This window comes from Arachis ipaensis, chromosome B2 (assembly GCF_059453495.1).
Source record: "Arachis ipaensis isolate K30076 ecotype BB chromosome B2, ASM5945349v1, whole genome shotgun sequence".
Taxonomy (NCBI): Eukaryota; Viridiplantae; Streptophyta; class Magnoliopsida; order Fabales; family Fabaceae; genus Arachis; species Arachis ipaensis.
Genome location: NC_142437.1, coordinates 75,034,705 through 75,048,996, shown reverse-complemented (window position 1 = coordinate 75,048,996; position 14,292 = coordinate 75,034,705). Strand labels below are relative to the sequence as shown.

At 39.0% G+C, this 14,292-nt stretch overlaps 1 non-coding gene across 1 annotated transcript; it reads left to right on the top strand.

Moving 5' to 3' along the window:
• Positions 1-6,907: 6,907 nt before the first annotated feature.
• LOC148574415 (small nucleolar RNA R71) lies at positions 6,908-7,015 on the top strand. The gene has a single exon (XR_015906355.1). It is a non-coding gene; the product is annotated as a small nucleolar RNA R71 (small nucleolar RNA).
• Positions 7,016-14,292: the final 7,277 nt, after the last annotated feature.

Below are 14,292 nucleotides of genomic sequence, written 5' to 3'. Positions count from 1 at the left end.
AGTGAAGGCAAAGAGAAGACATGACCTGCATCTTGCACCCAGGAGTTTCGAAAAGGGGCAGCGAGTACTCCTTTACAATTCCAAATTGAGACTATTCCCAGGAAAACTCAAATCAAGGTGGTCCGGACCTTTTCTTGTCACAAAAGTCTCGCCTTATGGACACATCGAAATCATGGATGAAGGTTCTGAAAGGACTTTTACAGTGAATGGACAAAGACTCAAGCATTATCTGGGCAACATAGGGGAAAATCCCAGAATAAATTACCATCTCAATTAAAGGAGGAACCGTCGAGCTAACGACGATAAAAGAGCGCTCTGTTGGGAGGCAACCCAACTTCAGGTAGTTTCCTTTTCATCTTTATTTCAATAAGGATCACAAGTTGTTTCCCCTATATTGCGAGAAGCTAAGTTTGGTGTTCCACACCAAGTCAATTCAAGAGTGAAAGTGTGATTCTAAGTTTGGTGTTCCACCAAAGACATTAATTAGAATTACACCCCATTCCAAAAACACATTGTTAGCTCCAACCAATCAAGGGAAACAACTTAGATGTAGCTAGACTTTAGTAATAATTATTCTGTTAACAACAAGATATGAGGTTCTCTGCATATATGTAATGTTTTATACTGGGCAAGGAACTAAGTTTGGTGTTCACACACCAAATTGAGTTCAAAAGCAACAAGCATACATGCAAGCTAACTATGTCTCAAGTGCTTTGGGGACAAGCAACTTCAACAACTTTGCAGGAATCTTATGAGGAAATGGTGCACCTTCACCCAAGGAAGTGAAGTAGCAAGGACTAAGATGATGACAAAGAAAAGGCAACTAGAAATCATCACTCGAAGGTTGCATTGTTACTTAATTCCATTATACTCAGAATTGTTGAAAATAGGAAGTCCGAATGCACTTTTGATTAATAATTACTCGTAGTTGGAACCTCTTTCAATTCTGTCTCTTAAGTTTTGTGTTGAAGAGGTTTATGATTGCTAGTCCTTATGTCACTGCATCCTGACTTTGCTTATTTGTATAGCTGTCCCTTTGAATCATATGAAAAGAGAATGAGTGTTTTAAGGACCAGAGAGGAGTTCATACTATGGAGTAAGTTCATGAGTTTATGGAATGGTCATAAGTTAGCTAAGTTGGTTCAACCATAAGGTGGGAGGACAACTATCTGTCATGAATACTATGCTTGAGACACACCCCATGAGACTGGTTAAATAAAAAGATCCTAATAAGAAAAAGGGAAAGAACAATAAAGGTTGAAAAATAAAAGAAAAAGAGTAAGCAATAAGGCTAGGTGGTGCGCGAAATTGTGTTCCACGTTCTTTGTACTTGTGTGTGATTAACAATATATAATTGTATTGAATCCTCATTGTGGCTCTATGTGTGGACACAACTTCGATACAACTAACCAGCAAGTGCACTGGGTCGTCCAAGTAATACCTTACGTGAGTAAGGGTCGAATCCCACGGAGATTGTTGGTATGAAGCAAGCTATGGTCACCTTGCAAATCTCAGTTAGGTAGATATAAATGGATAATGGTGTTTTCGAATATTATATAATAGAATAGGGATAGAGATACTTATGTAAATCATTGGTAGAAATTTCAGATAAGCGAATGGAGATGCTTTCGTTCCTCTGAACCTCTGCTTTCCTGCTATCTTCATCCAATCAGTCTTATCACTTTCCATGGCTGGCTTTATGCAAGGGCATCACCGATGTCAGTGGTTACATCCCCTCCTCTCAGTGAAAGATATGCTCACATGCTCTGTCACAGCACGGCCATTCATCTGTCGGTTCTCGATCATGCTGGAATAGGATTCACCCTCCTTTTGCGTCTGTCACTAACGCCCAACAATCGCGAGTTTGAAGCTCGTCACAGTCATTCAATCATTGAATCCTACTCAGAATACCACAGACAAGGTTTAGACCTTCCGGATTCTCTTGAATGCCGCCATCATTCTAGCGTACGCCACGAAGATTCTGGTTAGGAGATCTAAGAGATATTCATTCTAGCTTATTTCATGTAGAACTGAAGTGTTTGTCAGGCACGCGTTCATAGGGGAGAAGGATGATGAGCGTCACACATAATCATCACCTTCATCATGTTCTTGGGTGCGAATGGATATCTTAGAAGCGAAATAAGAAGAATTGAATAGAAAACAGTAGTAATTGCATTAATCTTTGAGGAACAGCAGAGCTCCACACCTTAATCTATGGAGTGTAGAAACTCTACCGTTGAAAATACATAAGTGAAGGTCCAGGCATGGCCGAGATGGCCAGCCCCCTAAACGAGATCACAGGATCAAAATACAATCCAGGATGCCTAATACAATAGTAAGAGATCCTATTTATAATAAACTAGTCACTAGGGTTTATATGAGTAAGTAATTGATGCATAAATCCACTTCCGGGGCCCACTTGGTGTGTGTTTGGGCTGAGCTTAAGTGTTGCACGTGCAGAGGCCATTTGTGGAGTTGAACGCCAGTTTCTGTGCCAGTTTGGGCGTTCAACCCTGGTTTTGGATCCTTTTCTGGCGCTGGACGCCAGATTTGGGCAGAAGGCTGGCGTTGAACGCCAGTTTACGTCGTCAATTCTTGGCCAAAGTATAGACTATTATATATTTCTGGAAAGCCCTGGATGTCTACTTTCCAACGCAATTGGAAGCGCGCCATTTCGAGTTCTGTAGCTCCAGAAAATCCACTTTGAGTGCAGGGAGGTCAGAATCCAACAGCATCAGCAGTCCTTTTTTCAACCTCTGAATCTGATTTCTGCTCAAGTCAGAAAATACCTGAAATCACAGAAAAACACACAAACTCATAGTAAAGTCCAGAAATGTGAATTTAACATAAAAACTAATGAAAACATCCCTAAAAGTAACTAGATCCTACTAAAAACATACTAAAAACAATGTCAAAAAGCGTATAAATTATCCGCTCATCACAACACCAAACTTAAATTGTTGCTTGTCCCCAAGCAACTGAAAATCAGATAGGATAAAAAGAAGAGAATATACTATAAATTCCAAACTATCAGTGAAACAGAGCTTCAATCATATGAGCGGGACTTATAGATTTTTGCCTCTTGAATAATTTTGGCATCTCACTTTATCCATTGAGGTTCAGAATGATTGGCATCTATAGGAACTTCAGATTTCGAATAGTGTTATTGACTCTCCTAGTTCAGTATGATGATTCTTGAACACAGCTTCTTTGTGAGTCTTGGCCGTGGTCCTAAGCACTTTGTTTTCCAGTATTACCACCGGATACATAAATGCCACAGACATATAATTGGGTGAACCTTTTCAGATTGTGACTCAGCTTTGCTAAAGTCCCCAATTAGAGGTGTCCAGGGTTCTTAAGCACACTCTTTTTTTTTTGCTTTGGACCTTGACTTTAACCGCTCAGTCTCAAGTTTTCACTTGACACCTACACGCCACAAGCACATGGTTAGGGACAACTTGGTTTAGCCGCTTAGACCAGGATTTTATTCCTTTAGGCCCTCCTATCCACTGATGCTCAAAGCCTTGGGATCCTTTTTATTTGCCCTTGCCTTTTGGTTTTAAGGGTTATTGGCTTTTTCTGCTTGCTTTTTCTTTTTCTTTCTATTTTTTTTTTCTATTTTTTTCGCCTATATTTTTTTTTTCTGCAAGCTTTGTTCTTTGCTGCTTTTTCTTGCTTCAAGAATCATTTTTATGATTTTTCAGATTATCAAATAACATGTCTCCTAGTCATCATTCTTTCAAGAGCCAACATATTTAACATTCTTAAACAACAACTTCAAAAGACATACGCACTGTTCAAGCATACATTCAGAAAACAAGAAGCATTGTCACCACATCAATATAATTAAACTAAGTTCAAGGATAAATTCGAAACTCATGTACTTCTTGTTCTTTTGAATTAAAACATTTTTCATTTAAGAGAGGTGATGGATTCATAGGACATTCATATCTTTAAGACAAAGTTACTAACTACTAATGATCATGTAATGAAGGCACAAACATAGATAAGCACATAACATAGAAAACGAAAAACAGAGAAAGTAAGAACAAGGAATGAGTCCACCTTAGTGATGTCCTTGAGCTCTTCTATGTCTCTTCCTTGTCTTTGCTGCTCCTCCTTCATTGCTTTTAGATCTTCTCTGATTTCATGAAGGATGATGGAGTGCTCTTGATGTTCCACCCTTAGTTGCTTCCAATAATTGTGTGGAAGAAAATGTATCCCCTGAGGTATCTCAGGGATCTCTTGATTTGCAGTCAAATGTTCTACCACTGAGCTATAGACCCTTGATGGAAGCTTTTGTCTTCCCTTTCCTCTTTCTAGAGGTTTCTCTGGCCTTAGGTGCCATCAATGGTTATGGAAAAAACAAAAAAGCTATGCTTTTACCACACAAAACTTAGAATGTTGCTCGCCCTCGAGCAAAAGAAGAAAGAATAGAAGAAGAAGAGGGTATGGAGGAGATGGATGACTGTGTGTATTCGGCCATATGGGTGGGATTGGGTGGGGAAGAGATGTTGAATTTTTGAAGGTAAGTGGGTGTATGGGTGTGAGTGGTAAATGGAAAATAGAAGGGATGATCATAAATGGAAAGAGAGATGATGAGGTAGGTGGGGATCCTGTGGGGTTCACAGATCCTGAGGTGTCAAGGCATTTACATCCCTGCACCAATTTAGGCATGCAAAATGCCCTTGCACACAACTCTGGGCGTTCAGCGCCAGGTTGGTGCCCATTTTGGGTGTTCAACGCCCCTTTGCTGCCATTTCTGGCGTTGAACGCCAGAACCATGCTTGTTCTGGGCGTTCAGCGCTAGGATGCTCCCATTCTGGGTGTTCAGCGCCAGAACTATGCTCTGTTCTAGCGTTTGAACGCCAGACAGATGCTCCTCCAGGGTGTGATTTTTCTTCTGCTGTTTTTGATTCCGTTTTTGATTTTTTTGTTTATTTTGTGACTCCACATGATCATGAACCTACAAAGACATATAACTAAGAAAAATATAGTTAGATAAATTGGGTTGCCTCCCAACAAGCGCTTCTTTAATGTCAATAGCTTGACAGTGGGCTCTCATGGAGCCTCACAGATGTGCAGAGCTTTGTTGAGACTCTCTAACACCAAACTTAGAGTTTGGATATGGGAGTTCAACACCAAACTTAGAGTTTGGTTGTGGCCTCCCAACAAGCGCTTCTTTAATGTCAATAGCTTGACAGTGGGCTCTCATGGAGCCTCACAGATGTGCAGAGCTTTGTTGAGACTTTCCAACACCAAACTTAGAGTTTGGATATGGGAGTTCAACACCAAACTTAGAGTTTGGTTGTGGCCTCCTAACACCAAACTTAGAGTTTGACTATAGGGGCTCTGGTTGACTCTGCTTTGAGAGAAGCTTTTCAAGCTTCCTCTCCATTGTTGCAGAGGGAGATCCTTGGGTTTTGAATACAAGGGAGTTCTCATTCCATTGAAGGATTATTTCACCTCTGTCAACATCAATCACAGCTCTTGCTGTGGCCAGGAAAGGTCTTCCTAGGATGATGGATTCATCCTCTTCCTTTCCAGTATCCAGGACTATAAAATCAGCAGGGATGTAAAGGCCCTCAACCTTTACTAAAACGTCCTCTACTTGTCCATAAGCCTGTCTTCTTGAGCTGTCTGTCATCTCTAGTGAGATTTTAGCAGCTTGCACCTCATAGATTCCCAATTTTTCTATTACAGAGAGGGGAATGAGGTTTATTCCTGAACCAAGATCACACAGAGCCTTAAAGATCATGGTGCCTATGGTACAGGATATTATGAACTTTCCAGGATCCTGTCTCTTCTGAGGCAATGTTAGTTGATCCAGATCACTTAGTTCATTGATGAACAAGGGAGGTTCAACTTCCCAAGCATCAATGCCAAATAATTTGGCATTCAGCTTCATGATTGCACCAAGAAACTTGGCAGTTTGCTCTTCAGTGACATCCTCATTCTCTTCAGAAGAGGAATACTCATCAGAGCTCATGAAGGGCATAAGGAGGTTCAATGGAATCTCTATGGTCTCTAGATGAGCCTCAGAGTCCTTTGGTTCCCCAGAGGGAAGCTCCTTATTGATCACTGGACGTCCCAGGAGGTCTTCCTCCTTGGGATTCACGTCCTCTCTTCTCCTCACAGGTTCGGCCATGGCGCTTATGTCAATGGCCTTGCACTCTCCTTTTGGATTCTCTTCTGTATTGCTTGGGAGAGTACTAGGAGGGATTTCAGTGATCCTTTTGCTCAGCTGGCCCACTTGTGCTTCCAGATTTCTAATGGAAGATCTTGTTTCATTCATGAAACTTACAGTGGCCTTAGATAGATCAGAGACTAGATTTGCTAAATTAGAAGCATTTTGTTCAGAGTTCTCTGTCTGTTGCTGAGTGGATGATGGAAAAGGCTTGCTATTGCTAAACCTGTTTCTTCCACCATTATTAAAGCCTTGTTGAGGCTTTTGATCCTTCCATGAGAAATTTGGATGATTTCTCCATGATGAGTTATAGGTGTTTCCATAAGGTTCACCTAAGTAATTCACCTCTGCTATTGCAGGGTTCTCAGGATCATAAGCTTCTTCTTCATAAGAAGCCTCTTGAGTATTGTTGGATGCAGCTTGCATTCCATGCAAACTCTGAGAGATCATATTGACTTGCTGAGTCAATATTTTATTCTGAGCCAATATGGCATTCAGAGTATCAACTTCAAGAACTCCCTTCTTCATAGGCGTCCCATTACTCACAGGATTCCTTTCAGAAGTGTACATGAACTGGTTATTAGCAACCATGTTAATGAGTTCTTGAGCTTCTGCAGGCATTTTCTTTAGGTGAATGGATCCACCTGCAGAAGTGTCCAGTGACATCTTTGTTAGCTCAGATAAACCATCATAGAATATATCCAGGATGGTCCATTCTGAAAGCATGTCAGAAGGACACTTTTTGGTCAACTGTTTGTATCTTTCCCAAGCTTCATAGAGAGATTCACCTTCTTTCTGTCTGAAGGTTTGAACATCAGCTCTAAGCTTGCTCAGCTTTTGAGGAGGAAAGTACTTGGCTAAGAAAGCCGTGACCAGCTTATCCCAAGAGTTCAGGCTGTCTTTGGGTTGAGAATCCAACCATAATCTAGCTCTGTCTCTTACAGCAAAAGGGAAAAGCATGAGCCTGTAGACTTCAGGATCTATTCCATTAGTCTTAACAGTATCACATATCTGCAAGAATTCAGTTAAGAACTGAAAAGGATCTTCAGATGGAAGTCCATGAAACTTGCAGTTCTGCTGCATCAGAGAAACTAACTGAGGTTTCAGCTCAAAGTTGTTTGCTCCAATGGCAGGAATGGAGATGCTTCTTCCATGTAAATTGGAATTAGGTGCAGTGAAGTCACCAAGCATCTTCCTTACATTATTATTATTTTCGGCTGCCATCTCCTCTGCCTGTTCGAAAATTTCTGAAAGGTTATCTCTGGATTGTTGTATTTTAGCTTCTCTTAATTTTCTCTTCAGAGTCCTTTCAGGTTCTGGATCTGCTTCCACAAGAATGTTCTTATCCTTGCTCCTGCTCATAAGACAAGGAAGAATGGACAGAAAAATGATAATAATAATAGAGATTCTCTTTACCACAGTATAGAGGTTCCCTTATGTGAGTAGAAGAAAAGAGGAAGAAATTCGAACACAGATAGAAGAGGGGGTTCGAATTTGGTGATGATGTGAGGAAGAGATGTTAGTTAATGAATGAATAAATAGAATAGGATGAGAGAGAAGGAGGGAATTTTCGAAAATTATTTTTGAAAAGGAGTTAGTGATTTTTGAAAATGGTTTTTGAAAAATTGTTAGTAATTTTCGAAAATTAAGTTTTAAAAATTGAAATAATTAATAAATTAAAAAGAAATTTTGAAAAAGGGGAGAGATATTTTCGAAAATTGAGAGAGAGAGTTAGTTAGGTGGTTTTGAAAAAGTTAAGAAACAGACAAAAAGTTAGTTAGTTAGTTGAAACAAATTTTGAAAACCAATTTTGAAAAGATAAGTAGTTAGGAGGTTAGGAAAGATATTTTTAAAAGATATTTTTGAAAAAGATAAGATAAGAAGATATTTTTGAAAAGATATGATAGGATTAGTTTTGAAAAAGATTTGATTTTTAAAATCACAATTAATGACTTGATTCATAAAAAATCACAAGATATGATTCTAGAACTTAAAGTTTGAATCTTTCTTAACAAGCAAGTAACAAACTTCAAATTTTTGAATCAAAACATTAATTGATTATGTTATTTTCGAAAATTTGGTATAAAAATAAGAAAAAGATTTTTGAAAAATATTTTTGGAATTTTCGAAAATAACTAAGAATTTTGAAAAAGATTTGAATTTTGAAAAAAAGATTTTGAAAAAGATAGGATTTTCAAATTGAAAATTTGATTTGACTCATTGGCAACAACTTGATTTTTAAAAATTTTTGAAAAAGTCAATTCAAATTTTCGAATTTGATGAGAGAAAAAGGGAAAGATATTTTTTTTTTTTTTTGAAATTTTTATGAAAAACATGAAAATTATGCAATGCATGAAATTTTTAGATCAAAACATGTGATGCATGCAAGAATGCTATGAATGTCAAGATGAACACCAAGAACACTATGAATGTCAAGATGAACATCAAGAACATAATTTTGAAAAATTTTAATGCAAAGAAAACATGCAAGACACCAAACTTAGAATTCTTTAATGCTTAGACACTAAGAATTCAAGAATGCATATGAAAAACAATAAAAGACACAAAACAAAAAATCATCAAGATCAAACAAGAAGACTTACCAAGAACAACTTGAAGATCATGAAGAACACCATGAATGCATGATATTTTCGAAAAAATGCAAGATGCATATGCAATTGACACCAAACTTATAACATGACTCAAGACTCAAACAAGAAACAAAAAATATTTTTGATTTTTATGATTTTCTAATTTTTTTGGATTTTTTTCGAAAATTATATGAAAAATAAAAAATAAGGATTCCAAAATTTTTAATATGAATTCCAGGAATCTTGCATTCTTAGTCTAAAGCTTCAGTCCAGGAATTAGACATGGCTCACTAGCCAGCCAAGCTTTCAATGAAAGCTCTGGTCCAAAATACTAGACATGGCCAATGGCCAGCCAAGCTTCAGCATGTAATTCAGATATGACATGCCTGACATACTCATTACCAAAGGAATAGACATGGCTTTACAGCCAGCCAGGCTTCAACATGCTTCATGAAACACTAGAATTCATTCTTAAGAATTTTGAATAAAAAATTTTTGAAAACAATTTTAAATTTTTATTATTTTTTCGAAAACAAATGAGAAATTTTTAGAAATATTTTTGAAAAATTTTTGAAAATAAAATAAAAAGAAAATTACCTAATCTGAGCAACAAGATGAACCGTCAGTTGTCCAAACTCAAACAATCCCCGGCAACGGCGCCAAAAACTTGGCGTTGTTGCCGGATCAGACTTGGCACTGATGTTACCGGACCAAAAGCTTGCCGAAAACTCAAACAATCCCCGGCAACGGCGCCAAAAACTTGGTGCGCGAAATTGTGTTCCACGTTCTTTGTACTTGTGTGTGATTAACAATATATAATTGTATTGAATCCTCATTGTGGCTCTATGTGTGGACACAACTTCGATACAACTAACCAGCAAGTGCACTGGGTCGTCCAAGTAATACCTTACGTGAGTAAGGGTCGAATCCCACGGAGATTGTTGGTATGAAGCAAGCTATGGTCACCTTGCAAATCTCAGTTAGGTAGATATAAATGGATAATGGTGTTTTCGAATATTATATAATAGAATAGGGATAGAGATACTTATGTAAATCATTGGTAGAAATTTCAGATAAGCGAATGGAGATGCTTTCGTTCCTCTGAACCTCTGCTTTCCTGCTATCTTCATCCAATCAGTCTTATCACTTTCCATGGCTGGCTTTATGCAAAGGCATCACCGTTGTCAGTGGTTACATCCCCTCCTCTCAGTGAAAGATATGCTCACATGCTCTGTCACAGCACGGCCATTCATCTGTCGGTTCTCGATCATGCTGGAATAGGATTCACCCTCCTTTTGCGTCTGTCACTAACGCCCAACAATCGCGAGTTTGAAGCTCGTCACAGTCATTCAATCATTGAATCTTACTCAGAATACCACAGACAAGGTTTAGACCTTCCGGATTCTCTTGAATGCCGCCATCATTCTAGCGTACGCCACGAAGATTCTGGTTAGGAGATCTAAGAGATATTCATTCTAGCTTATTTCATGTAGAACTGAAGTGTTTGTCAGGCACGCGTTCATAGGGGAGAAGGATGATGAGCGTCACACATAATCATCACCTTCATCATGTTCTTGGGTGCGAATGGATATCTTAGAAGCGAAATAAGAAGAATTGAATAGAAAATAGTAGTAATTGCATTAATCTTTGAGGAACAACAGAGCTCCACACCTTAATCTATGGAGTGTAGAAACTCTACCGTTGAAAATACATAAGTGAAGGTCCAGGCATGGCCGAGATGGCCAGCCCCCTAAACGAGATCACAGGATCAAAATACAATCCAGGATGCCTAATACAATAGTAAGAGGTCCTATTTATAATAAACTAGTCACTAGGGTTTACATGAGTAAGTAATTGATGCATAAATCCACTTCCGGGGCCCACTTGGTGTGTGTTTGGGCTGAGCTTAAGTGTTGCACGTGCAGAGGCCATTTGTGGAGTTGAACGCCAGTTTCTGTGCCAGTTTGGGCGTTCAACTCTGGTTTTGGATCCTTTTCTGGCGCTGGACGCCAGATTTGGGCAGAAGGCTGGCGTTGAACGCCAGTTTACGTCGTCAATTCTTGGCCAAAGTATGGACTATTATATATTGCTGGAAATCCCTGGATGTCTACTTTCCAACGCAATTGGAAGCGCGCCATTTCGAGTTCTGTAGCTCCAGAAACTCCACTTTGAGTGCAGGGAGGTCAGAATCCAACAGCATCAGCAGTCCTTTTTTCAACCTCTGAATCTGATTTCTGCTCAAGTTCCTCAATTTCAGTCAAAAAATACCTGAAATCATAGAAAAACACACAAACTCATAGTAAAGTCCAGAAATGTGAATTTAACATAAAAACTAATGAAAACATCCCTAAAAGTAACTAGATCCTACTAAAAACATACTAAAAACAATGTCAAAAAGCGTATAAATTATCCGCTCATCACTAGGCACCAATGGTTTTAATCTTGAGACATGTGTCTGTGGTGCTCCTGTGTGAGGGATCTACTTGGATGAATAAGCTCTTAGGGGTGCCTTATCACTTGGTAACTTGGGTTAACTAACCCGGGATTATCAGCTGAAAGTCCACTATCAAGAGTAACTCTCACTACAGAGCATTTAGTAACCCAAAGAGGTGCTGGACACCAAGGTCTCAAGAAAAGAAAATACATACACTATGTGCCTGTGGTGTGTATGTATGGGGGAGAGACTTGAGCAAGTAAGTCCTTAGGGGTGCTTCAACACCTAGCACCTTGAACCAACTGGTTCGGGAGTGTTGGCTGAAAGCTTATTTTAAAGAGTTGCCCCCTTACAGAACACTTAGCCTAAGAACACAAATAAGCCCTGAAATAACAACAAAAGGATCAATGAATAAAAGTCTCATGAGATGCAATTAAAGTGAGTGTTCTAGGACATGATAAAGGTCTGAAAGCCAGGAATAAACCTAAGTTGCTATGCATGAAACCACCATAAAACCAGGGACATGACTTCCACAAGAATGACTCATTTCTCTTAGCATTCATTTCATCATTCTCTTGTTCCAATACTTGCTTAGGGACAAGCAAGCTTTAAGTTTAGTGTTGTGATGCCAGGGCATTTTGGCCAGTTTCACTGACCTTTTCTTTACTATTTTTAGGGTAGTTTCATGCATTTCCTTAGGAAATAAGCTAGTTTTGGGTAGATATTCACTTACATCTTGATTCAAGCATACGTTGTGCACTTTACATGATTTCATGAGGATTTTGCATGAATTTAATGACAAATTGGATGTTGCATTTCCCATGACTTGGACTAGAACTTTGATGCACTTTATTGCTTGATTTCAGGACAAAGAAAGCAAAGAAGAACCACATTAGTGGCTACGTTAGTTACACTAACGTTAACACTAACGTGGAATGGGAGTAGCTTACAAAGTTAATGAGAAAAGTGATTGCCAATAACGCTCTCAAAGCCATCATTGCCCACGTTAAGAGTCACGTTAACTAAGTTAACGTGAACTCTAACGTGGAAGTAAAGAAATGAAGCCAACGTTAGTCACTTAACATTATCATTAACGTTGGACCAAGATCATGAGTGGCCACGTTAGAGTCCACGTTAACTTAGTTAACGTGGCCTCTAACGTTAAGAAGAAAGGGGGGGAAGCCAACGTTAGTGACACTCAACATTGTCACTAACGTTGGCCAAAGCACATTAAGCCACGTTAACTCCTACGTTAACCTAGTTAACGTGGAAGCTAACGTGAAGAAACAAGGTGGTCGACAACGTTAGTGACACCCAACATTGTCACTAACGTTGGAAGCACACAAACCCCCAATAAGCCACGTTAACTCCCACGTTAACTTAGTTAACGTGGAAGCTAACGTGAAGTAGGAAGGTAATCGCCAACGTTAGTAACACCCAACATTGTCACTAACGTTGGAAGGAGCCACACATGCCACCATGAGCCACGTTAACCCCCATGTTAACTTAGTTAACGTGGAAGCTAACGTGGATAAGGGAATGATGAGCCAACGTTAGTGACACTCAACTTTGTCACTAACGTTGGAGATGGCTAGCAAGGCCACGTTAGAGGCCACGTTAACCTAGTTAACGTGGACTCTAACGTGGAAAATAGGGGCAATTTGGAACGTTAGTGACAATGGTAAGTGTCACTAACGTTCTCGAAGGTTGGCGAGGCTACGTTAAAAGAGCCACATTAACTAAGTTAACGTGGACTCTAACGTAGGGAAGGGGGAGATTTCTCAACGTTATTGGGAAAGTTGAGTCCCAATAACGTGTGCGAAGGATAAAGGGGCAACGTTAGTGGCAACGTTTGTGCCATTAACGTTGAAGTTAACGTGGCTTTTAACTTTGGTGAGGAACGTTAGTGAAAAAGGTGATTGTCACTAACGTTCTCGAACCCATATTTTCACTAAACGTTAACACCACTAACTTCCTGAGCCAAAGTCCCTGCCCACTTCATACTTTCTCTCTGCAAGTAAAAGCTAAGCCCAATGAAGAAGAGAACTGCTTCAAACTCAAGATCCAAAGGCCCAAGACTTGAAGAATCAACTAGAAGAACAGAAAAGTAGTATATATAGGAGTAGCTTTTAATTATTTTGGGAAGTTGGAAATTATAGGGAGCCTCTAGGCATAGAACTACTCTCTGTATTTACTTTCTCTGCACTTCTAGTTTTCATGATGTATTCTCCATCCTTGTTTTTATTTTCCAGAGCTATAAACAACTAAACCCCTTTCATTGGGTTAGGGAGCTCTGTTGTAATTTAATGGATCAATACTAGTTTTCATTATCCTTCCTTTATCTTTTCTCTTGATTTTACTTGAAAGCTTTCGATCTTCATCCAATTGGGTAGTTATCTTGGAAAAGAAGCTATTCATACTTGGATCTCTTCTGAACCTTGAAAGAGGAATGAAGAGATCAAGCTAGAAATGCTTTCTCATGCTGGACCAAATTGGATGGGTTTGGATGGATATGTGACTAAAATCCTCTCAACACTTGGTTTGGGAAATGCATGTGGTATAATCAGTGACCATACTTCATCTCTTCTCATGAGCAATTAACCAAGGAATTGGCTATTGATCAAGATTTGAGAGATTGAATTACAAGAAATTGTAATTCAATCACTTAAGATTGCCAAGGAGATCAATGAGTGCATTGATTGAGGAAGAGATGAAAATGAAATTGATCCGGAGAATGCAACATCTCCTAAGCCCAATGAACACCCATTTCTGATCTTACCCATTCTCTTTAATTTCTGTTATTTACTTTTATGAGTAATTCCCCCATTCCCATTTACAATTCTGTAATTTACTTTCAGTCATTTACTTTCAGCTCTTTAATTCTAGCATTTACTTTTCTGTCAATTACCTTCCCGCCATTTTATTTTTTGCAATTCTCAACTCAATTTTTTAATTCGCTCAACAAGAACATTCCTCTAATTAAAGTTACTTGATCAATCAATCCTTGTGGGATTCGACCTCACTCTATTGTGAGTTTTTACTTGACGACAAATTCGGTACACTTGCCGAAGGAAATTTGT